The sequence below is a fragment of the Herpailurus yagouaroundi genome, unplaced genomic scaffold (assembly GCF_014898765.1).
Source record: "Herpailurus yagouaroundi ecotype Mexico unplaced genomic scaffold, PumYag 213, whole genome shotgun sequence".
In the NCBI taxonomy this organism is placed as follows: domain Eukaryota; kingdom Metazoa; phylum Chordata; class Mammalia; order Carnivora; family Felidae; genus Herpailurus; species Herpailurus yagouaroundi.
The window spans coordinates 7998915-8022404 of NW_024412444.1; the positions used below are offsets into that span (position 1 = coordinate 7998915).

The window sequence follows — 23490 nt, forward strand, 5'->3', positions numbered from 1 at the left end:
ATATGTATATATATATATACACACACACACACACACACACATACATGCATGTATACACATGTATGTGCAAAGACACACACACATATCACTGGCAAAATGCCACAAGCAATCAAAATTGGTCTATGTTTGATAGGGGAGGACTTGTAGTCCAAACCCTTTCCAGCAGCATCCTTGATGCATCAGGTCTGGAGACAGTGAGGACAACAGAGGTAGAATAGGACCAAGACAGAGTTAAAGGATATCCTGGGAACAGGTGTGGAGTGTTGGTAAGCCATGAAAGGGATTCTGGTCTCTCCAGTTACTTTCTGCCAACTGTAAGAAGGAGTGTAAAGGAGGACATTGAGCCTGAGAGAAGGAGAGGTTATTGGAGGAATGGGCACTGGAGGTTAGGGCCTAAGATCTGCTTTCAAAGATTGATGAAGATACAAGACAATCACAAAGGAAACAATACCTAGATTAGGAATTTTTCCCCTCAACAACCAGTAAATCTGGATTAAAAAAAAAAAAGAAAACCTTAAATTTGGAAATAATTATAGATTGATAGGAGCTATCAAAGAAATGTATAGAGAAGGTCTGGGTACCCTTTATCCATCCCCGATGTTGACATTTTGCTTCACTATAGTACAATGTAAACTGCAGGAGACTGACCCTGGTATAATCCATAGAGTTTATTCAGGTCACCAGTTGTATAGACACTCTGTGTGTGTGTGTGTGTGTGTGTGTGTGTGTGTGTATGTGTGTGTGTGTCTAAGCAATTTTATCACCTATGTAGCTTCATGAAATCACCGACACAAATCACTTACCTGTACCATCATAAGAACTCACACTTTCCGCTTCTTTTTTTTAAATTTTTTTTTTCAACGTTTATTTATTTTTGGGACAGAGAGAGACAGAGCATGAACGGGGGAGGGGCAGAGAGAGAGGGAGACACAGAATCGGAAACAGGCTCCAGGCTCCGAGCCATCAGCCCAGAGCCCGACGCGGGGCTCGAACTCCCGGACCGCGAGATCGTGACCTGGCTGAAGTCGGACGCTTAACCGACTGCGCCACCCAGGCGCCCCACTTTCCACTTCTTTATAGCCATACTCATCTAGTCCCCCATCCCTAACCACTAATCTGTTCTTGATCTCTATAATTGTCATATTTCATGAATATTATATAAAAGTGACCATGTAGTATATATCCTTTTGAGATTGGCTTTTTAAAAATTGCTGATTAATATTCCATGTTATTGATGTACTGAAGTTTGTTTAACCATTTACCTATTGAAGGACATTTGGATAATTTCTAGTTTTTGTCTATTACAAATGAGCTGCTGTGAACATTCATGTACAAGTTTCTGTGTGAAAATGTTTCCATTTATTTAGGGCAAATGCCTAACAGTATAGTTTGGGTCACATAATAAGTCAGTTTTTTGTTTTAAAAGGAATCCCCAAACTTTCTTCCAGATTAGGCATAGCATTGTACATTTCCACCAGCAATGTGTGACTGATCACTTTCTCTGCATCCTCACCAGCCTTTGATGTTATCATTCTTTTTGTTTTAGGCATCGTGTAGTGATAACTTATTATGATTTTAAATTGTATTTTTTTTTTAAAAAATGTTTATTCATTTTTGAGAGAGGGAGAGAGAGAGTGCAAGCAGGGAAGGGGCACAGAGAGAGGGAGACAGAGGATCGGAAGCAGGTTCCAGGCTCTGTGCTGACAGCAGAGAGCCTGATGTGGGGCTCCAACCCACAAACTGTGAGATAATGACCTGAGCCGAAGTTGGATGCTTAACATATGGAGCCACCCAGGTGCCCCTTAAATTGTATTTTTCTGAAAGATAATGATGTTGAATGTCTTTTCATGTGGTTGCCACTGCATATGTTCTTTGGTGAAATGTCTTCTTGTGTCTTTTGCCCATTTTCAAATTGGATGTTGTTTTGTTTTGTTTTGTTTTGCTGTTGAGTTTTGAGAATTCTTTATATAGTCTACATACTTTTCCTTTGTAAGATACATAGTATGGTTGGTCCAGAGCTTCACTGCTGCTGTTGTACGTCAGCTTGCGATCGGTGCCCTGTGGTGGGACTGAAGCTCCCCATTAAGTTTCGATGGGGCTTCCCTTTTCTGGTCCTTTGGTCTGAGACAGCAGGCTCTTTCTATTGGTGTTTTGGGGTTGCAGGCCTCTCTGGAACTCAGCTAAGGGTATATGGGAGATAAACAGAAAACTAGGGATTCACCGTGTTGTTCTCCTTGAAGTTCTGAGGTCCTTAGCCAGTCTGCCTTCTTTTTTTTTCCAGGTTTTAGAGTTATTTTTATCATTTTCTGTTGAATAATATCCAGGATGTTTAGCTTTATTTAGAGTGAAAAATGATAGAGCAGAGAAAATTGAGGCCACGCCATCTTTTTCTGGAACCACCTTGTAGAGTTGATACTTAGGAAGTGATTTTATCTCAAACAGCAAGAGGATTGATTTTCTTGGAGATGTTATCAGACAATATGAGAGCATTGAAAGCTTTTAACCTGTTAATGTTTTACTATTGTGTCTTAAGTAGCCCTTGCATTATAGTGACCTTTAAGATTAAAAGCTTATAGGTGATTGTCCCTAATGCCAGTGCTTTAAAGTATTTTCATTAGTCTGAGACACAGGTGTTGCATGAACTGTTTGATGCATTGCCCAGATCCTCCTTTAGGAGCTAAGGACTCATTACCCCACCTCTCCCAGAGGCAGGCACCTCTTTCATGAGGTAGTCTGTCTGTGGTGACTTATCACTGGAGGGTGTAAAGCCCTCTGCCCTTTCCTCCCAACACAAGATACCCCATCTTTGTTAATCCCCACAAGCTACGATTGGGACTTCCCCATCGGCCGATGCTGCTTCCTTTCTCTCCCTCCCTTTCCTTTCACAGACATTGACCTAAAAGCATTCCTTTCAAAACCTCCTTCAAACTAAATATGTGAAGACTCTGGATCACGGGAAACCTAACCTGCCTAAAACTCATTTGCAGGTTTTTTACTGTTTTTCCTAAATGCAATTGCCCATTGTAAAGAGATCCAGTTCTCCTAGATGATTTTATTCATTTATTTATTTGGTTATTTTTTTTTAAATGACTTGATGGCCATTCTAGCCGATAATTCTATTTGTTTTCAAAATCTTCACTGAGGAGGATAAAAACCTGGGATGGTAGGCATTTCTCTCCAGTTTTTGAAATCTATGTAACCTGAGAACCCTGGCTTACGATCCTTTTAGATTTCTTGGGACCATCTGCTTTTATGAAGAACCATCACCAAACATAGCCAGTTTTGTAGATTCTTGTTTCAGAAAGTTTACACAAGGCTGCAATGACATCTTCCGCAATTGCTGTTAATATGTTTAATTCTTGCATGCTACGTGTATGCTTCCTGGCACCGTGTTCTCTACCTGGCGCTCCAGTCTGAGTTTCTTCACTTAATTTGGATGTTTAGACATGATGGTGGCAGTGCCATTATCTTTAAGCTTTTTTTTTCCTTAGCCACCAGCTGATCGCAGTGTGTAAACAGTAGTTTGCACATTACTCAGTGATATACACCTCCCACCAAGAACTGGTTACTCTTCACATGGCTCCTGATTTATTTCCCACCGTGCCTCTAAATTAACTACACGAGAGCTTCTCTGCTCTCTCAAGTCTCTCCTCTGCTTGTTCATTTAGAATTTCCCCTACCTCAATTATTGTGAGCCATGGAAGAAACTTAAATAAGGCCAGTGCATCTTTTTAAAAAAGATATTATATATTTGACTTTGTTCAATCAATGTGTACCTAAAGTCACTAGGAAATTGAATTTTTGTAAGCCTAATAAAAATGTAACTGCATTAGAAAAGCTTACCGTTTCTATGGAGAGTCTTTCCTTAAAGGTACATGATACTCCTTTAATTCGTGTTTAAATCAGACTTTACCTGTATCTGGGTCTTGAAAAAATTTGTGTGAATGTGAGCCGGGTCCATTTTCATCTATCTTTCTGAACTATAGTTCAGATGGTGCAAATAGAGAGTAGGAAGGGGATTAATAAAAGTAGACTTTAATAAAATTAAGGACATTTGTTTTTCTCAGAGGCTACTGGATACCTGCTTACTGATAACAGCCTCCAAGAAAATGATGTAATGTTGAGAGACATTTATTGACAGTGCATCCTCAAAATCTGTTAACACTACCAGTTTATTAAAAGTCCGTATAAATATGTGTTCTAAATATTTATTCAACATATTTCCCTGATGCTACATGTAATACCCCTTAAAAAGTGTTCCTTCTCTGGGGCGCCTGGGTGGCTCAGTCGGTTAAGCGTCCGACTTTGGCTCAGGTCATGATCTCACGGTTCGTGAGTTAGAACCCCGCTCTGTTCTGACAGCTCAGAGCCTGGGGCCTGCTTTGGATTCTGTGTCTCCCTCTCTCTCTCTGCCCCTCCCCTGCTCATACTCTGTCTCCCTCTGTCTCAAAAATAAATAAAAACATTAAAAAAAAAAAAAGTGTTCCTCTTCAGAAACCTCCTATGCTCTATCCAGAGTATATCCCTGGAAAATGGTAGTTCACCTTGCGGGTTAATGTTCCGTTCGGTTGTGTGACTTGTTCCAGGTCTCTTCGTGGGTATGAACATCATGGGGACAGTCTGGAAAGTTGACTTGCTAAAAATGTAAGCATTTCATGACAGGGCATGTTCCTCGATCATTTTCAGCCCGGGTTTTTTAATCAGGTCAAGGTCAAGTCATAGTTCTCTCCTAGAGGTCATGTGATGAGATTTAATTCAGTTGAGAGTACTTTGTGGTCTTTACCATAATCAGACACAGGCTATTTTTTCTGAGTTTCAAGTTATGTCTTCTGAAAATACAATTACAACAATACTGTTCCTTTGCCCAGTGCTGCCCAGGTTGGGGAAACCCTTCCATAGATTTCTCTCTGGAGCTTCATGATTGCCATGCTCAGAAAGCTTAGTTTTGTCCTTAATCTTTATATATATATATATATATATATATATATATATTTTTTTTTTTTTTTCTTTTTTCAGTTTTTTCCCCTTCCCAGAAGAGAAAACTGAAAGCTGAGGGTCCACACGGTTAAGAACTCATGCTAGATTGCATGTTCAATAAGCGTCAAGCCCAGGGCTAGAACCAGGCACTCTGACTACTTGTCACTTCTAGTAGGGTCAAACACTCAATACTACCATACCAGAACCAAGCAGCTAATGGAAGCAAGTGACATATGAACCTACTGGGAGAGGCGGGGACACTGGTGACCCAGAGAAAAGCACACACAATGGACCGGGCAATGCAGTGCCACCACTTGGCTCCCGTCAGCTGATGCCAAGAGGGGTTTCGGGTCTCCTGTGCTAAGATCTGATAAGATGTTTTTGTTTGTTTGTTTAAAGAGAAGCCAGAAACTCAGGTTTTTATGTAAAAGTACTGACACCTAGAAAGAACAAAACAAAGAGATAGACAAACACTCAGGTAGTCCCTGTTTTTGTTCTTCCGTGTTGTAATCTGTGGCCTTGAGATACCCCTTTTCCCTGCATCAATTAGATACTGAGTCAAGGAGACTGTAAGGTGGCTGAGGGCAGGGAAAAGCCATGTTTATTGTTGCGATCCTAAAGTCTGGCAAGGGGCCTGGTATTACACAGTTGCTAGCACATACTTTTAAACAGACACATAAGGAATGGCAGCAACAGACCAAAGCGTTCCCACAGAATGCGTCTTGAGACCCAGGCCAGCACACGGGTCAGCAGCACGTCTTCTGTTCTCCTCCCAAACACTGGGAAGCACGTTGTAAATATTCAGGCAGGTAGTAATTTCTATTATTGTTTCTGATATGGAAATTTTAGGAGATGTACAATTAGGGTAAAATCTTTACCTCTTTCTTGAATTACTGAAAAATAATTAATCACATTAAATACAGATATATGCCAGACATTTTAATTAAGTTAATTTCAACGTTTTCTGTACCATAAATTTCAGGCAGAGTGGTGTGTGAAAATTATAACTCTGGTCAAAGGAATCTCCATTCGAATGTGCACCATACTAAGTGTAAGTTTACTTTTCTGAGAACATTTCAGGGAACCTCTACTTATTATAAAGAAGGGGGGAAAATGCCATATGGCACTTCAGTTGATTTTGATTATATATATGTATGTGTGTTGTCATGGATTCAAACACATAATTCTAGAATGTTTAGGAGTAGTTTATCAACTGTACTTTGGATGTCAAAAGTGTTCATGGCCAACCCCCTTATTTTACTTTAAACAATAAAATATAAGCAGTGATAATTAGGTTGGGTCTTCATAACAGCAACAAAAGGCCACAGTTAAGTCCAAAAATCATAAACGTGGTTGATAGGAGCTGTGATTATTTGTCCTATCTGTGACTGGTTTCAAAAGGTAGAATTCTGGTTTAATATTAAGAAAAAACATTTTTAATGTTTATTTACTTTTGAGAGAGACAGAGAGAGACTGAGGCATGAGCGGGGGAGGGGCAAAGAGAGGAGGCACAGAATCCAAAGCAGGCTTCAGGCTCTGAGCCGCCAGCACAGAGCCCGATGTGGGGCTCGAACTCACAGACCACGAGATCATGACCTGAGCCGAAGTCTGACTCCTACCCGACTGAGCCACCCGGGCACCCCTCTGGTTTAATATTAAATCTGATATTTTAGCCCACCTTTGGAACATGGCACTGTTCCCATTTTAATTGAGGAGATTAACAGCTAGAGAAGCCCATTCCCACACGCATGCCTGGCACCACACCATGCATCCAGTCTTTGGGTAACCTGTTGAAAGCACAGCAGAACAATTCACCTCCAGCCTTTCCACTGTACTCTGACTTCAAGTTCTGCTTCACAAGTAAATAACTTGCCAACTTTGAATTAGCAATAAACAGCAACTCAAGATCTGTAGGGTTTCTGAGCAAGTCAGAAGTGGTGCTTGGAATGATTACATTCCTAAGCCCACAATTATCACAGCTCAGAACTAATTTTTATGCCTTAAATAAAACCAAAAGAATCGACACAAAGCACTTCATTTTCTGGGAAGGTTAAATTAAAATTAAAATGTTCGCCTGAAAGTCATCCTCTTTAAAATGCATTTCCTACGAATCACTTACCTGAGGAAGGAGTGACTACTGTAATTTCAATTTTTCAGCTGGAAATCCCTTTACTCCCTACAATAGATATAGAGGGGCCACTAGTATTTATTCCTTTTTTATGTATATTTTTAAAGTGTGATAGAATAAAAAATTATTCTGCAAGGCAGGTCTTTCAGGTGTACAGATTGTACACGCTTACACAATGTGGTAATGTATTTACCCAAATGGGCAGCAGAGAGTGCCTGACACTGAAACAGAATATTCCAGAGAGACCTAAACTAGGCAGTGAGTAATAGCCAGAGGAGCACCTTGGATCATGTCACGTGTCTCCTGCAGAGTCCAGGAGCTTCTGTAGCTCTCTTTGAAACATTCTACAGAACATCCAGGTCAGGGGCTGGGAGAGAGACAGACCACTGGGACAGATGTCATGCAGGCACCCGGATTCTGCTGCAGGTGAAGCTAAGAGGAAGGAGAGGTGAATCTCCCTCCCCTGCTTTGGTAGCTCAGATGTTTTGGGGCCGGTGGGAATTTTATTTGAGATTTACATTAACTTTCATGTGGTAGGCGTCTAGCAAGTTACCTTGTTGACCTTCTAGACAGCAGATGTAGTAAACTGTTTTCCCATAGGCTCTATCTAGCATGAGTGCCTTAAAAAAAAAAAAAATTCTAAACATTTAAAAATGTCAATTTCTAGATTCCCTTTAAAAATTGGAAAATCTGGCAACACTGCACTATTATTATGCCCTGGTGATAGTTCCAGAGCTGAACCAGGGGTGTGTGGTTTAGATGGGGTACTTGTCCCCCACTTAGCAATGCATGTATGCTCTCCCTGCATGCCTGGCTTCACTCATTTTCTCACCTGTCTGGCTTCACAGTACTTCTGAGTTTGCAGTGGCTGTTGGGCAAGCTTGCTAGAGTGATTTGATCCATTTGTTTCTCTCCTGGTCTCCAGCCTTAGATTCCCAACTGCTTAATAGACACATTTTAATCTCACTGTTCCTCTAGCTCCTGGCTCAACATGTCTGAGGCCAAAATCTTTCCCGTTAGCTTAGTGCTCAATGGTACTTTAAGCATTGATCTATATTATCTCATTTAATTTTCTAAAAAGGAAGTATATGCGTTTCTCTTGCAAATGAGGAAACTGATGCTAGAAGCAGAAAGCAAATTTAAGGTAGTCTGATTTGAAAATTAATATTGGCTCATTACTATTTCGGGAGGATAAGGGACTATGTCATACATTTTCTTTCCTATTTTTTTTCTTTCTTGCAATGTGCTTAGAAAAGTATCAGCTTAATGAAATGTGTAATGCACTTGGCGATTATATTGTTGCCTCTTCCCCTATATTCTCCATCCTTTAAGACAGACAAAGTGTCTATAGGCACTGTTAGGATGATAATTCCCCATTTCCACAAGGAAAGTATCCTAGCCCCAATCACAATTCAGAATAGTCTAGATCAGTGCCACGCAAATGAAATACAATGAGAGTCATATACATAATGGAAAAAATAACTTCATTAAAAAGGTAAAAAGAAAGAGGTGGCATTAATTTTAATAATATATTTTATTAAACCCAATATGCAAAAAAATATTATAATTTCAATATATAATCAATATTTAAAAATTATTGGGAAATATTTTACATTCTTTTTTGGGGATACTAAGTCCTCGAATTCTGTACATATTTAGTACAACACACCTCAGTTCAGACTAGTAACATTTCAGTCGCTAACTGAACACATGTGGTTTCTGGCTACATGATGGAAAGCCCCTAGCCTTACATACGGAAGGAGTGTAAGGCAGAGGGATATGGTTCCTGTGGTGGCTGAGGCATAACTCAAAATTCCTAAGCCCTGGTTCAGATCTCCTTTTGCAACTGATGCTGTGAGCCTTGGGAGGTGCAAAGAAAGAGAGTTTTCGGATGAATTATTTATTTATTTATTTTTAAGGCTACAGCTGCTCGATGTTTGGTAGACTAAAGCGTTGGTATAATTTTATTATTTCTTTCCTGCTTTTAGTGCAATTCTAGGGTTTTAATGGAGGGAGTTAGGATATGATTTCACAGGAAAGTGTTTTCTCTCCCAGGATAGTTCACATTCCCTTGCCAGCCTGAGGTGAGATCCTAAGTCCAAATCAATTCACTTCTAGAAGGATTTCCCTTTTGCCTCCCATTAGGGATAGCGAGTGAACACACAGGAAGGACATGTCGCATTGTTGGGAGTAGGAGAGCGCCAGTGAAGAAGAAACTGAAGAACGATGCAGTAAAGTGTGCATTAAAGGTGCTAACCTGGTGTCAGGTAGCACCAGAATGGACAGCCTGACTCCGGAATGGAAGTCTGTCCTGCTGAAGCAGTAGTAACTGTGATTTGTGACATCCAGAGATGCAGACTAAAGGCAATCGATTACGTATGGCCTGTTATTACTTTGTGAAAACTAGTCCCGAATTGTTTTAGTGTTTTTCCAGGAAAGCAAGGTTTCTTTTGCTACCTTTTGTCACTGAGATAGAGGCAGAAAAACTGAACGGTTCCAGTGAGCGTGAATTTCTAGCTAGTCTACTGATTTGAATTTCAAGTCACAATAATATGGTCATAAAAATTTGCCCTGGGCACATCTCTGGCTGATCTTAGCCGCAAAACATGTTTTAACGCCACATGATGAGATTTAATGGCTTTTGCATCGTGGGTTGGGTGCTTTATCAGGGAAATGAAATAATTCCATTTAGATTCTTTTCCTATGCTGGAAGCTCTCTCAGTTTCCCTCATTAAAATGCCAAAAAGTGCTGCCTAAACATATGCTCCGAGCTTCAGTTGTTCCGCAGCCTGTTATTATTTTTATTCTTTACAGAGCACCCAGGTACCTGCGATACATTTCTGATATGGGAGAGGCTGCACCCCCTTGAGCTTTCGTTTAATGCAGATGCATTCAGTGCAAATGGAGGGTATGGTGCCAAGCGGGCACTTCTTGCCAGGTGCAGGAATAGATTTTGAGAAGTTAGTCATGGCCACAGTTTGACATGCTTCCCAGTTGTCCTGTCACAAAGCCCTGTGGTTTTTTGCCTTCCTTGTGGCTGACAGCGTGGGTAGAGCTGTTGAATATAGAAAGGGGGACACGACCTTAGAAGCGAATGAGCTCCCAAATGGTTCTGAGGTTGGCATTCTCCTGAAGAGAGCAATCGCCATTTGTTCATTTATGTAGCTAATTCTGATCCCCTGAAATGATATTTAAAAAAAAAAAAAGGTATAACATACGTACATACAGTAAACGTTTATGAAGTACGCCAATCTTAAGTATACAGATTGATGTTATCTTTATATATGTGTATCTCTGTGCAACCAACATCTAGACCAAGGTACACAAGACTTTGGAGCATTCCAGCAGGTTCCTTTGTGCCCCTTTCAAATGTTTTCCAAATACACTTCCTCAGGAGGTAACTGCTATCTGATGTTAACATCAATTACTGTCACCTGTTCTTGAACTTCATTTAAATGGAATCACACAGCCTCTCGCCTCTCCTTTCCAGCTTCTTTCAATGAATATATGTGTAAGATTCATCTGTACGTTTGGGAGTGCCCACAGTTCATTCCTTTTCTTTTTCTTTTGATTTTTTTAGTGTTTGTTTATTTTTGAGACAGAGAGAGACAGAGTGTGGATGGAGGAGGGACAGAGAGAGACAGGGAGACACAGAATCCAAAGCAGGCTCCAGGCTCTGAGCGGTCAGCACAGAGCCGACGCGGGGCTCAAACTCACGGACTGTGAAACCATGACCTGCGCCGAAGTCCGATGCTTTAACTGACTGAGCCACCCAGGAGCCCCATGTTCATTCCGTTTCATTTCCATGGAGTATTTTATTACATGAAGATAACTGCATGTTGCCAATCCATGCTTCTGTTCACGAATGAGCATTTGGATCGCTTCCAGTTGTTCTGAAATTCTGTTTTGGTTCAGATTTGACCACGTGTGGGACACTAAAGACATTGGTACTTGTCCGGGGAGCTGGAGCACAGAGATGCTCTCGGTCCATCTCCTGTAGGTGTGTCTTCTGCCCTCATTGATCTGTGCACTTGCTTCATCCTTCACCTCACCCTTTCCTCTTTCTCTAGTGCACCATGGGCCAGGCATTACTGCTGCTCTGTTATGGTAAAGTCTGACTTGTTTCTCTCCAAAACCCTGGGAGAATTATTACCACAGGTTTTACAAGGAGAAACTAAGGCTTTAGTAAGTTAAATGGTTTCCCTAAAATCACACAGCATATTTATGGCAGACCAAGGATTCAAACCTAGATTTTGTGACTCATACCATATTCTCAATCGCTACATATACTGACCAAGACCGGGTCCTTAGCATCTGTGAGGAACTGACATCTTTGAGATGGAACACAATTTTGTCCATTCTCTTAGCCCATGACTGAAAATCAGCTGTAATTCTTAAAATGTCAGAACCTGTCATTCCCTGGCCTTAAACCCTCAGTGGCTCTGCTTGTCATTAATATATAGTCACCATGGCCTGCACAGCTCCCGCCCGATCTGTTCCTGTCTCCCTCCCTGACCTTATCCCCCATCTATCAGACCTTCCTCAGGTTACATCGAACTTCCTCCGTTCTTGAACAAGCTAGCCTTGTTCCTGTCATTGAGCCTTTGAGCTTTGCCATTTCTTCTACCCAGAATGCTCTTCAGATCCTTGCATGTCTGGCTTCTCCTTGTCATTCAGCTCTCAGCTCAAATGTCACCTTCACAAGGAGTCCTTCTCCGACCACCATTAGGAACGACCTATCACGTTTCCTTACTTTACTTCCTTCCTAGCATTTACTGTTCCAAACTTAATTTGTTCATCTGATGGATCACTTATTTATTGTCTGTGTTTCTCAGCTGTCTTGTTTACGGAGAGATCCTCAGCTTCTGGAAAAGTGCCTGGCTCTTAGTAGGTGCTCAACAGGTATTGATTGAATGAACAAAGGGATGGGTAAATGGGCATTTCCAAGATTTCTGGTGCTCTGCAGACTATTTCATTATGTATTTTATAAAGAAAGAAAATCTTATTTCAAAAATGTGACCTTACAGGTTGAAAGGTCCAATCGGCATGTGATGAAATGAAGGGGATAAGGAGGTGGGCACATTATTAATTTTATGTGTGGAAACATGATCACAATCGCAGAAATTGACTTCTGGCACTGAAGCAATTTCCCAAATGTCAGAACTAACCATAAGATCCTAGAAAGTGGTCCTTCTCTTATTGTCATTGCTTACTGTTTGTTTACTGCTCGTTGTGAAATACTAGAATGGGGAAACTATCTCACGTATCCAGCCTGGAGCATAGCATGTGACACAAATCATAACAATTAACACATGCTTCTATACCGAGGCTTAAGAATAAGAAATGCCACAAGAAAAGCATGTGTAGATGCTGTCTAATCACCACCCCTCCATTCTATTGTGACAAGCCTCGGAACCATTAATGAGCCTTTATTCAGCTCAGTGCATGGGGTTAACACAGATACCTTTAGTAACGAGCTGCTTCTTATCTGTGACGGCCACTTTGCCATTTGTAAGGCTGCAGGCCAATTCAGTAAATTCGGTCACTGTCCTCCTAGCTGTTTCTGAAGTTGTAGGAAGTTTTTAATTTAAATGTCTTCAGTTCGTTGGTATAGATTAAAATTCCTAGGCCCCAAGCAAACTTTGTCAGAGGGACTTGCAGCTCAATGCTCCTCGAATATTGCATTCCAGGCACCCTAGAGCATGCACAGAAGTGTGTGTGTGTGTGTGTGTGTGTGTGTGTGTGTGTGTGTGTGTGTGTGATGGGCAGGGCTGGGACACTTGTGCCCTGTGGAGGCTAGAAAAGCCATGTTAGGAGCAATGCAAGCAGGCAGTTTGGGCAAGGAGTGGTGAAGGATTGTGTGTCCCTGCTAGCCTTGGCAGAATTTCTTATTACCCCACATCAGATTGCATCCCTTGCCTCTGATGTCTGTATGTTCATCTTTTTCCTCCCACCTCAGGCTTTTATTGATGCTTCCACCTCCAGGCAGTGCACAAACGCAAACTTCTGTTTACTATCTTGAGTAATGATATTAATTCCAATGCCCAGGGATAATGTATCGCTTATTAAACACTGTAGCAATAACCATTAGATGGTGATTCAAAGAGAAAGGAAACAGAGTAGAAAAGCATCCCTAGTCCCCTCAGCAAACATGATCAGCATTGAACAAAAGCAGAGTTTTCCTGGACAACAGTGGGTAGCGTTAAGAGCCTCCATGACTGACATACAGTATAATCTTTGAAGAGTAAACTTCACATCCGTAACCTGAGAATAATAATTGGACCTACCTGCCCGCGTCCTCGCAAAGGTGAAATGAGATATACGGAGAGCCATCAAGAAAGTGTCTCCAATGAAGTAGGAACTTGATTAAAGTTTTTTTTTTTTTTTTAAGATAATTTATTGTCAAGTTAGCTAACATATAGTGTGTGCAGTGTGCTCTTGGTTTGGGGGGTAGATTCTCGTGATTCATCGCTTACATCCAGTGCTCATCCCAACAAGTGCCCTCCTCGATGCCCATCACCCATTTTCCCCTCTCCTGTGCTCCACCCTCCATCAATCCTTAGTTTGTTCTTTGCATTTAAGAGTCTTTTATGGTTTGCCTCCCTCCCTCTCTGTTTGATTAAGGGTTTTTGTAATAAGACCTCTTAGTAGGAAGTGTGTTGTTATTGCATGTGGCATATGCTGTCCTTACACAATGTAACAAACCCTGTGAAGACACTTTAAAAATTTTTTTTTTTCAACGTTTATTTATTTTTGGGACAGAGAGAGACAGAGCATGAACGGGGGAGGGACAGAGAGAGAGGGAGACACAGAATCGGAAACAGGCTCCAGGCTCTGAGCCATCAGCCCAGAGACCGACGCGGGGCTCGAACTCCCGGACCGCGAGATCATGACCTGGCTGAAGTCAGATGCTTAACCGACTGTGCCACCCAGGTGCCCCATGTGAAGACACTTTAAAATACAAAAAGTTCCTTCCACTGCTCATGGGTATGTAAACTAAAGATTTCAGTAGAAAAACTCATGTTGTTTCTATGTGATAACCGAATTATCTTAAATTCCTTTAAGAAAGTCACACCCATTTACAAACACTTTTATCAGGGATCACTTAGAATCATATGCCCAAGGATTATATTCCCAAGGATGTGCTGAACTTTGTTGAGATTCTCTTCAGTGTACTCAGTTTTATAAAGAAAGCCTCCTTTCTAGAAAGTTGTCCTGAACCAGGAGACTTAAAGTGCAAAATGTAGAGGGAATGAATGCAAACAAATGTGTCAGCCTTTCCCCATCCACCTTGTCAAGGTTGAACATTCTTGAACAAGCCTCCGTGTTTCCAGTCCATGCTGTGCCCCTCCTCCTTCATGTTAGTTTGTTATTTGTCGGAAGATTCTTTTCCCTTCTTTGTGGCTGGTCTGCACTCTCTTACCCTTAGGATCTCAGGTAGGGTATTATATCCCCTGGAGAGCCTCTTGATACCGTCCCTCCCCGCCTCCCCCCCGCCCCCCAGATCTGCTCCATACTTGGTTTTGTGCTTCCATTGCTCCTAGAATCCCTTCATTTTACTTTGTCCTCTTGTACCTAATTATTCTTAAATTTTTTTTTTTTTAATATTTAGTTTTGAGGCAGCAGTGGGCATCTTGGGGGGAGAGTGAGACACAGAATCTGAAGCAGGCTCCAGGCTCCGAGCTGTCAGCACGGAGCCCGACGTGGAGCTCGGACCTGTGAGCCACAAGATCGTGACTTGAGCCTAAGTGGGACTCCTAACCAACTGAATCACACTGGTGCCCCTCGTACTTAATTATTCATAATTATTATGTTTAATGCCTGTCCTCCTCACTAGATTATCAAGGTAGGGATTCCTGTGTTCAGCACTGTTACACAGTCCTTGGTACATGTTAGGTGTTTTGACAAATGTAGTGAGTAGCGCTTATTCTTTATGTAAATTTTTCTTTTGTGTTGCACGTACCTAAATGGTTAAAAACTTAGATTATATTCTTCTCTTGTGTTATAATAGTTCTCACCCACTACAGTTAAAGTTTGCCTTTCGTACCATTGAAATGATCATGTGCTGCTTTTATGTAAAGGTTACGATTTAATAGCATTTCAACCAACAAGCTTTTGATTTTTAAAGAAGTCATTATGTAATACATTGGTACGATAGTACAAGGTGACATTCCCTCTTTCTCTAAGATGCCTTAAGTCTTCAAAGCACATCACACAATTTCATAAATGGTGAAGATATTGATTTTAAAATCCTGATGGAAAAGAAGGCAGAGCCTTATGTTTGAATTCTGAGTTACAATCAGATATAGTAAATCACCAAGAACAAAGGATGGTTACCTCAATACCCAGAATTAGGAAGCTGGAAGAGACCGTGAAAGACCCATTTTCAATTCCCTTGTCTTTTTGAAGAATCACACCTCCTGGAAAACCTTTGGTCCTTGCCTGATTGTTTCTAAGCTGCACTGTGAACTTACTATTATGAATCTATAAAATAATTTTAGCTTTATGCCCTTGTTTAGGATTTGGGGAGATATCAAAATGACCAAGACCTCTAAGAACTAATGAGTAAGTGCCTGCGGAGAACTTAGAACATTTCTAGGTACATACCAATGGTGTAATATATGTCAGCTGCTCTTGCTGTGATGTTGGTAAGATTTCTGGCTCTAATGTGTGGTGAAGCCATTTCTCAGATGAGTCTGTGAGGTGGAGCTTGCAATGGGCCCAGATACCCAAATTTGGTTTGGGAAAAATTTGGAGTATCTGAGGCCATCAAAATGGCAATATCTAGTAGTTAACAACAGAGAAATTTGAGATTCAGGAGCCTAATCAGGTAGAAAGCTCTATTGTTGGGCACTAAGCAATTCAATCAATCTTATTAACCACTCTTTCTACTTTGAGGTATTGGCTTCACAATTTTTTTTTCTGCTTGCCTGTTCCCCAAATTTAATTGAAAAATGTATATGCCAGTATTCACAAATGAGGATGTAAGTGGAATTAAAGCAATTTTTAAAAAAGGGCAAGATTTAATCCACCCCCAGCACACTCTGAATCTGGTAGGCTAGAGCAGAGGCAGGTGGAATAAAGAATAATGTAATACAAGACTGGTTTTGGTAGTGATGTTCATTCAGTGGTTTTTGAAGTGTGGGCCCTAGAATGTCAGGAATAGCATCAATATGGTAGGTTGACTAAAGGCCCCTCAAATGTGCCCACATCCTTATCCCCAGAGTGTTATCTTATATGGCAGAAGAGACTTTTCCATTTGAGTAAGTTAAGGATTTTGAGATGAAGAGATTAACCGAGATGATCTGGATGGGCCCAATATGGGCCCTTGGAAAGAGGGAGACTGGAGTTAGTAGTAAGAGTTGTGATAACATAAAGAAGAGGTTGGAGATGCAAGAAAGGGGTCATGGGCCAAGGAATGCAGGGGCTTCTAGAAGCTGTAGGAAGCAAGGAATAGATTCTCCCTTGCAGCCTTCTTGAAAGAGCCTGCCCTGATGGCACCTTGATGTTAGCCCCTTAAGACCTATTTTGGATTTCTGACCTCCAGAACTGTAAGGGAATACATTTGTGTTGTTTCAAGCCACTAAGTTTGTGGTAATTTGTTACACAGTGATAGGAAGCGAGTGCACCTAGGAATTTATTAGAAATGCAAATCTCAGAAATGCCATACCTCAGACTTGCCCAGTCAGAAACCCGGTGGGGGAGGGGAGACCAAATAATCTATGGTTTGAGGAGCCCTCTAGGTGGTTCTGGTGCACAGGAAAGGACCAGTAGTCTTTGGGAACTGCTTTTATAACACAGCAGATCTTGTGCTCCAGGGATGGAATACAGTTGTCTGCCTTAGGTTACATGCCTATTTTCCCAACCGATCACTACATATTTGTCACATGGCTTCCCCTGTGGCAAAAGGCACTGGGGCACTATGATTGACAGCATAACCAGGAACACATGAAAATTTGTGGAGTTCCTGGAAATTTTGTGAAAAACTTGTGGAAAGAGAATAATGTAACCAGAAGGAGGATGGCACAATTAGCTGGAGAGACAAAGCGAGAGTCATTCACAATAAGTTTATGACTTTAGTGGTCAGAGAGAAGGAAGAGCATTCTTGTGTGAAGGAAGAGTTTGTGCCAAGGCCCAGTAGTCAAAAAAGTGCAGAATACATTTAGGATATGGCAAAAAGGGGGGTGGTATAGCGACAGTATGGTACCTAAGGTAAGGGGAGGGGTGACAACTAGTGAAGATAAACTTGGAGGTCCTCAAGTGCCATGCCCATGAGTTTTCATTATGTTCTGGGTGGGAGGGGGACGCATACATTGGTTTTGAACAAAGAGACTTATGATGAACATGGGCTTTAGAAAGTTTGGGTTCTCACCTTTGCCAGAACATCACGTCTACTTCTCGCTAGTACTGATCTCCGCCATCATATATGCATATTGAGTGCTGATTATGTGTCACTCTAGGGATTCTCCATGCATAGATTTTGTATCATTATGTGTTCAAATGATGGTTTTTCCCTGTGGGAAACTTTAGCTTTCAAACTGTTAGATCCTCTACAGTAAGGAATACATTTACACACACACACACACACACACACACACACACACACACCCCTTTGTGAAACGATACCCACTCTTAATATGTGAGGTACATTCCATTCTCAAATCAATTCTATTTTAGTTTTTTTAAAAAATTCTGCTTATAATTCCCTAAATTGATTTTTTGATCCATTATTGGGTTATATCATGTAGGTTGGAACATTCAATGAAAGGAGCAGTATGTTATTCATTTCTGTATCTTTATCTATCTATCTATCTATCTATCTATCTATCTATCTGTTTATCTATCTACCTACCCACCTACCTACTACCTACCTACCTACCTACCTACCTATCTGTCTGTCTGTCTATGAGTAAGGCTTTGCTGGGGATCAGACAGGAATGGGCAGGGACTATGCTGGGGGAGCATGGCCTGTATACCATGCCCAAACTGGTCTGAGTTCAGTGCTGGGGAACTCAGGGCCGGGTCTAGCTGGGATCTTCAACACAGAAGCAACCACTGAAGACAAGGATATTCTGGTTTTTGTTCGTGCAGGAAGCATAATGTGATTGGGGAGATGAACTTTACTGAAGAAACATGGGGAGCAAAGGTTTTAAAGGACTTGGATGAAATTGGGGTTGGGGGGAGAAATGGGGCCAGGGATGCATCTGGGGGACTATCAGTTCTTAGCAGAGTTCTCTGCCTATAATAGACCCCCGATAAGGCTTAAATATTAGATGTGTGAAATTTTGCCAGACCTCCAGACTTTCTTGATGCCATATGATAGTGCATTTCCCTGCCAAGTAGTGGGTAACAGATTACCAAGATGCAGATACAAAGCTCTGAACATTTGGGTGGGCATATTGGGTGGATGGGGGAGGAATGAAGGGTCAGTAGAAGTAATGACACATCTTTCCTGTAATAAACATCAAAGCTTAAGAAGAACATGGGCAGATTGACTTCTAATCGCACTATACTGAAGGTCAGAACTGCTTTATATGAAATAAACTTTGCCCCACAAATTAGGTACGTATCACCCTGAGATGCTAAATCGGCAAAACTGGTGTCAAATGCAGAATGAGGAAAGCTGTCATGTTAGGATGTACAGAGAGTGTGAGTCTAGAAAGGGTATCACGTAAGTGGTATTCTCTTTTCCCGAAATACCCAGGAGAGCCATGGACACTGGTTCCCTATCTGCAGACCTGAGAGAGATGAAAGATGGTGTAGAAGAGCTTCCCTTTTGTAGCATTTTCCACTTTCTACAACTGATCATTTTCATCAGCTTGACAGTATGTTTTGTCATTGTAATTCCAGGTCTGAATTTTTTTGAGTTTTAATTATTTGAGTAATCTCTACAGCCAACGTGTGGCTCAAACTCACGACCCCGAGATCAAGAGTAGCATGCTCTCCCAACTAAGCCAGCCAGGCATCCCCCCAGGTCTGAATTTTTTTTTAAGCCCAATATTATCCTTATTTGCATTACTGTTGTGGCTCTTGTCCTTTATAGGGTCTCATTTCTGTCTTCCAGTATATGTTTGAAAAAACAAAATCAAGGAGAACAGGGCTTAAGAAACACCTCATTTATCCTGTGATAATTAAATTAACAAAATAACTATGTGATTCTCAGTGTAACTAAGATTTTTGTGGAAAAACCTAATATACAAACTATATGATTATTAGTCATTGGGTTATAGTACATACGTTATGTGGAAATACCTAATATACAAATATTATGAACTATAACCCAGTGACTAATAATCATATAGTTTGTATATTAGGTTTTTCCACAAAAATCTTAGTTTTCATCCCTGCTCTAATGGTCTCCATGCCATACATTCCCTCCATGTGCCAGTTGCCGATCTGTAGAATGGACAGGAATTATAACTTCTCCACTGAATGTTGCACCTTTGCAGAGATCAAATGACCCAGTGTACAGGGAAGAGCTTTTTTTTTTATTGCAGTGTTTGTCCTGAAGATGTATCATGTTTTATTGGATGTAATGGCTGTTGACAGCCCTGTGCTGAGGTGGATTCAGAAGCCAAGCTTGGGCTCCGGTAGACAAAGTACTGTTCAAAATTTGGACCTGTCTGCCATGAGTGTAAGCTTTAGGAGTAGTGAGCTTATATGTCACATGCTTACCATTCTTGAGCAATGCATTTGAGTGGCCATCACCTCTTTATCCATCTATACCAGACTCCAGTTAGGCCCCTCTCCAGATCTGTCTGTTTGCTGATGCGTGCTGCTCTCACAGTGATTGAGCCACACCACTACTGCTGCCTGTAATGGCCCAAGGTTGTTAACAATGTCTGCTCCCAAGCCCTCATGCATTGGGTGGATATCATCTGTCCCCTCTCTTCCCCTCTGTCATTCACATGGCCTCTTTTAGAAGTTGGGCCCGGGATATATGACAACTATTTTTGCTTGAGAACAGTGGTGGCCATCTCTGAAATGTCTCCTGGTTCTGCTTTTCTACCTTTCCTTCCTCATTTCCCTCTTTTGCTCTCTTTTTCCTCTGGGATAGCATGCTCTGATGGATTAGGACACATATGCTTTGCCTGAGGCTGTGCTTTCTGTAGAATCTGGACTAACACAACATCTAAATATACAGAAAAGTGTGTGTGCTATATATATACATGTATCCACACATACACATACACACATACAAACATATACACCTATCCATACAGAGAGAGGAAGTGATAAGGTGAATTGGGTTGAACCAAAGGAGTGTTTAGAGTTTGGTTTGCTGAGCATCTGTCTGAAGGGAAGGGAGGCCTGGAAGACAGGCTTGTATGGACTTTAAGGGGCGTGGGGAAGGCTGGGCCATGAAGAGGCAAGGTATGGTGTCTCTTCTCCAGCCTGGTCCTGCAGAGATGGTCTGGGCTCCAGGGGGCACAGGGGCTATAAGAGAGGGACGGAGCAAGACTCATCCACTCACTCACTATGAACAATTAACAATTTTTAAAAATATTTATTTATCTTTGAGAGAGATAAAGGAGAGAGAGAGTGAGCCGGGGATGGGCAGAGAGAGAGGGATCCACAGAATTAGAAGCGGGCTCCAGGCTCTGAGCGGTCAGCACAGAGCCAGATGTGGGGCTCAAACTCATGAACTGTGAGATCATGACCTGAGCTGAAGTCAGACACTTAACCTACTGAGCCACCCAGGCGCCCCTCACTATGAACAATTTTAGATAGTAATCTTTTTTCAGACACAGGGTCATTTTTAATTGATAAACAGTGTTGTCTGAAACAGAGATTTACATACCAATTAGTAATACCAAAATATATTTAAACACCATCAAGAATATAAAACAGGGGCACCTGGGTGGCACAGTCAGTTAAGCGTCTGACTCTTGATTTTGGCTCAGCTCATGATCTCATGGTTTGAGTCCCGCATTGGGGTCTGTGCTGATGGTGTGGAGCCTGCTTAGGATTCTCTCTCTCTCTCTCTCTCTCTCTCTCTCTCTCTCTCTCTCTGCGCCTCTTTTGCTCTTGCCCACACGAGGTCTCTCTCTCTCTGTCACTCTCTCTCTGTTTCTCTGTGTCTCTCTGTCTCTCTCTGAAAGTGAATAAATATTAAAAAAAATAAAAGAAGAAATATAAAAAGAATAAATAGTAACTTAAGGGAGGATCCTTGAGTGAAGGTGATGTTCTAGGTGCTGGGGATTCAATGGTAAACAATATAACTACTATAGTCCAAGTCCTTATAAAGATTAAAGCCTTGTGGAAGAAGAAGACAGTGAATACGTGAATGAGCCAAAGAAAGGCTGAAAAGGAAAAGAAGTGCTATGAAGAAAGTCATGAGCTGCAGTAGAGAATGACAGAGGGGTTGGGGAGAGTCTTTGCTGAGCCCTTCTGCAGAGGTGATCTGAAAGAGGGGAAGGTGGGACCATGCCGAGTTCGAGGGGCGGCCTGAGAGCATTCCCAGTAGAGGGAACAGTGGGTGGGGCCTGGGGGGGGGGGCGGTAAGGCGTGTCTAAGGAAAGAATGCACACCAGGCTGATTAAGTGCTTACTGTGGACTGACACTGTTCTTAGCATTTTCCATGTAGTATCTCACTTTACTTCTCTAACAATCCAGTGAGGTTTTTGCATGTGAAGAAATAGAAGCACAGGGAAGGTAATTGGCCCAGAGCTGCACAGTACCCGTGGAGAGTGGAGTACCCTAGGTACCAACCCAGGCTTCTCCTGGGGAGCAGTGAACCTTGGATTCCAGGCTGGGTAGTTTGAAGGTGAACCAGGCCTCTCCTACCACCCCCACTGGATGGTCTCCTGTTGAGAGAAGCTTGGACTAGGTCCCAGATGGCCTTGTGGACCAAGATTTTATTCAGAGCATAACAGGGAGACACTGAAGGGTTTTCAACCCCAGAAGATATGATCCATTGAGTGTATTTAAAAGATCCTTCTTGCTGCAGCGTTCAGATAGATTGGAAGAGCAAGGGTGGAAACGGTGTTGGGAGGCTTGAGTAGAGCCCCACCTAAGTGGTAACAGTAGTGGTAATTAATATTCAACTGACAGGATGCCTGCAGAATTGGAGAACAGGGGAGGGCTCCAGGGATATTTTTGTAGGTGAAATTGACCCATCTTGCTCATAGACTAGATGTGGGAGGTGAGAGAAAGGGCCTAATTAGAGATGTTTTCTTGAGGTGTGAATGAATCTCTATCAGGGCCCGACAGTGACACAGGGTGACCGTGTTGTTCTTCTCCAAAAGGGCATTATCTGCAATTTCTGCATGGAACATTCCCATGTGGCTTTAGTGCAGGGAGCACGGAGGTGGCCAGGGCTGCTGCTGCCTTGAGAGTTTGACACTCACAGAGCGCTTGGTCTTGGTGCCTTGTGTAAGGAAGCAGTCTAATTCTGGAGGGCACTGGAGACAGGGTTCATGGCTAGGTATTGTCTTCAACAGGGACCTCAGTAGAGAGGCACAGCAGGGTACCACAGGAGGGTCCGAGTGAGAGCACACAGGAAATGGCTGAAATAGCCCGTGGTTGTGTGGTGTTAACGTGGCCTCATTTATAACTAAATTGGCATTTGTAACATACTTACAGCTACTGCCACTTTTGACCTTTGGCAACTGCTCAGACGGATTGAAATTCTGAAGAGGTTTATAAAGTTTGCTAAACTGCCAGGTGGCTGCAGTTTATGTGGAGGCACATATCATTAGCTTTTCGATCCCCCTTCCCATGTCATGCTGACTTCATCTAGGAGAGAAAAGTGGCCGGCATAAGTGACCCCATCCTTCCATCTTTTCCTGAGATGGATCCAGTAATTGAGAGGGAGTGGTCTGAGACCTACTGGGTACATATCTCTTGGACTGTCTTCTGGCAGTTATGAGTAGGCAGAGAGGTGATTTTCATTTTCTGTGATAACCTCCCAGAGGAAGTAGGTGGGAGGGTGTGGTGATTGATGAGCTGAATTAGGTAGAAAGTGGCTCAAATCAGATTCTGGGTGATTGCTCCTGCCTCTCGACTCACTGCACTTATTCTCCGTTCCTCTCATTTAGCAAATGATTATGGTCTGTCTTGTGACATTTCTAATAATGTTGTTTCATTCTTTATCTTTTTCTATTGTTCTCTCTGCTTTCTCCAGCTCGATGGTGCTCCTCAGAGGCAGGCGTGGTGTTTGGTTTACTGGTGTGTGCTTCTCATGCCTTACCCCATGAAAATGCACAGCGGTTGCATTATGTTTGACTGATTGTGGCTGCTTTGGATGGGATGTTTCCTAAAGAAGTTTGCTGAATTTATCTTGCCTTAGAAAAGTAGAAAATAAGGGTAAGGACCACAGTCAATATGTTTTGGTTTAAAATATGCAGCCTTTTAGGAAATGAATTTGAGGTCATTTTGTTCAA

The 23490-nt window shown here is 41.9% G+C and overlaps 1 protein-coding gene across 3 annotated transcripts in view; it reads left to right on the top strand.

Annotated features, from left to right (window-relative positions):
- FHIT (fragile histidine triad diadenosine triphosphatase) overlaps positions 1-23490 on the top strand; it is a 1437020-nt gene that overhangs the window by 213841 nt on the left and 1199689 nt on the right. The gene's annotated exons all lie outside the window — the stretch shown is intronic.